The following is a 2,833-nucleotide window of genomic DNA, read 5'->3' as shown; positions in this document are numbered from 1 at the left end:
AAGATACGCCAAAAAATTGACATAAATGTCCACATGAAAACTCTATGCCTTCTGGCATGGTTATGGGAAAAAGCCGGGCCTGAACTGTACCAGGAATAACCATGCTAAAAGATTGTACAAATTATGTATTATTTAGATGTAGTTTTTCTGTTAATACAAATTGCCAACGACAATTAATTCACACAGGTTCCTTCCACTTCTAAACGTTTAAATGCAATTTTGTTTCCTCTATTTTGCAAGCTAAAAATGTTTCTGCAACTTTAACAAACCTGTGTCTTAAAAGCAACTACGCCTTTTCAAGGAACTCGCGTTTCCCTCTCTTACTACTTCTTCCCATAGCAATAACAATAAACATGTTATTGTTTCCAAGAGCATAGTCTGTTTTTACAAGTACTACGTGTGGTTATTTTTTATTTTAATATGTGTTCTATAATAATACACGTTTCGATTGGAGGCTTTGAAACGTTTGCAGACATCCTATAAAGATAATGAAGTGGAACAACTATAATAATCACAGCTATTGCTAATAATATCCAATATTGCTATAATAATAATTATAGATATAAATTAGTAACCCAAACGTATCATTTTACTAATAAACTTACTGGGGTACAATTGAACAAATTTATAATTACTTTTGAAGTATTACTCTATCTATTGATATAAGAGTCTATCACTCGGTTGCATTGGTCTATTTTGCTGTTTTGGTGGTTGATATTGACGAGTGTAAACTCTACTTATATGGGAAATTTCAGTTTCTTCGAATTCAAGATTAAAACCTAGACTAAGACCATTCTTTTGATACAGATTATCTAGATATTGTCACTTTTTGTCTTAGGGCTCTTAGACAATGATGGCATTAATAAGAAATTAAATAACAAAACGATTTCCATAATTTCAAACATAAATGGTTTTTGAAGGCGTATCAAGCACTGGGGTGTTACTCGTAGTGTTTACCTATAGCCTAGAAGGACACTGACCGGTGATTGACGTGTATTAACTAATTGACCAAGACTACCACGCCCTTCCTTGCCACCCTCCCCCTCCCCCTCTCTAGGGTCTCCCCCGGTGTCTTATCACCACTAATTGATGTCGCCGCGAAACGCGATAACATCGTCGAGGTCACATCGATCGCTGATAAGGCGCGCCACTGTCGTGTCTATACACCTTTCTATAAACACTGAATGTAAAACTTATCTATCTTGGTATTGTTGGGTAACAAAATATAAAGTAAACTTAATGTAGCATTTGTAATTAGATGCTAGTTTGACCGAATACCTGATTAAACTTTAATTAGGAAAAAAGTTTACACAAAAATAATTTTTATCAAAATAATATGATATACACTTTATCGTATATTTTTTACTTTCAGAAAACTTTTTGTTATTATCGAAACACCAAAACATAGACCGGTATTCCTCATTCAAATTCTTTTGAATTCAAACATTTTAACGTGGTTGAGAATGTTTTAACAAACTTAGTGATAGGATAATTTAGATATTTTAAAGTGATTCGCCCACGATTTCAAGTTGTATATCGCCACAGAATATAGAGCGAATAAAGTTTATATGCTATAAAAATATAAGAATCGCAATCTGTGATTATTGAAAAGAATGTAAACTTTTAAATATATTTAATCGTAGCAAAATAGTTCCTAGCAGAGCGTGGTTTCGATCCACGGACCTCTGGGTTATGGGCCCAGCACGCTTCCACTGCGCCACTCTGCTCGTGATACTGATCAGTGATAGTAATCTTTACAGATTCCTACGTAATGTAGGATGATTGTTGGATTTTATGTGAACGTGAATTAAAAAACAGTACGTGAAAAATTTATTCAATGATTGTAAAAATAAAAGTTTGTTGGTTGTTGTGTTACAGCAGTAGGCCTACTGTTTACTTTTAGATTTAAAAAGTGTTCATTGGAAAAATTACTTCGTCACCTTCATCAATCTTATAGTTAAATTATATAGGCATAATATACAACTAAGTGACGTAATCTAATATTTTTTAAGTTTTCTTATAATGATATAAGTTTTCCTGGTTCTCCCACCACTTTTTAGCCTATATTATACAATATACAGTATTACCATAGATAAAACATACTCCCTTGGTTAGTCTATGGTATTACCAAAATAAACGGTACTGAAACTGAATCAGCTGTTAGCATTCCAGTACTGTTTATATTGACTAATACCATATTGTACATCAGCTGATCAGCTGTCGGCTATTTTTCCAAACCTAAAGTGAGGTGTGGAGGGCCGGAGGGAATATAATCGCTTCCTTTAAACCGCCTAAATTTTCTGAACGGATTAAAACTCATGCTGAATGTAGATTGGTCGGTCAATAATTCTGCTAAATAATGTAAGAAGCTGAATAGATATATCGATTAACTCACATCTTAACCAAGAAGCAGAGTGGCGCAGTGGAAGCGTGCTGGGCCCATAACCCAGAGGTCCGTGGATCGAAACCACGCTCTGCTAGAACTTTTTGTGTATGGTTAGCAGTAGTTACTATATAAAACACATTGCTAAATGCAGCATAAATGTGTATACTTATTTTTGAGGAGTATTTTTTTTTTCTTACTTATGTTGTAAGGCACAATATTTTTTCCATTTACCTGGTTTATGAATTAAATAACTCCATATGGTTTCATTAGCGCTTGAATATAGTAGCTTGTAATAAAATCGTTGGCACTACATTAGGTTATTAATATAATCAATGCACATTAATTTCGTGAAATCTTATCCTGGTCTTTACCGTGCCTAGTTTATCGCGTGGAACAAGAGTAGATTGCTGTTTGATTTTTGATTGTCGTAACATCGTCGAATCTACA

The 2,833-nt window shown here is 34.0% G+C and overlaps 2 non-coding genes across 2 annotated transcripts; one reads left to right on the top strand and one right to left on the bottom strand.

Moving 5' to 3' along the window:
- Positions 1–1,655: 1,655 nt before the first annotated feature.
- Positions 1,656–1,727, bottom strand: Trnam-cau (transfer RNA methionine (anticodon CAU)). The gene has a single exon. It is a non-coding gene; the product is annotated as a tRNA-Met (tRNA).
- Positions 1,728–2,408: 681 nt separating this feature from the next.
- Trnam-cau (transfer RNA methionine (anticodon CAU)) lies at positions 2,409–2,480 on the top strand. Its single transcript has one exon. It is a non-coding gene; the product is annotated as a tRNA-Met (tRNA).
- The last annotated feature ends 353 nt before the right edge of the window (positions 2,481–2,833 follow it).

Source organism: Macrosteles quadrilineatus, unplaced genomic scaffold (assembly GCF_028750875.1).
Source record: "Macrosteles quadrilineatus isolate MER2022 unplaced genomic scaffold, UCM_ALF_1.0 Scaffold_1__1_contigs__length_201487025, whole genome shotgun sequence".
NCBI classification, from domain to species: Eukaryota; Metazoa; Arthropoda; class Insecta; order Hemiptera; family Cicadellidae; genus Macrosteles; species Macrosteles quadrilineatus.
The sequence above is the reverse complement of the archived record's forward strand: the minus strand, read 5'-3'. Positions and strand labels throughout refer to the sequence as shown.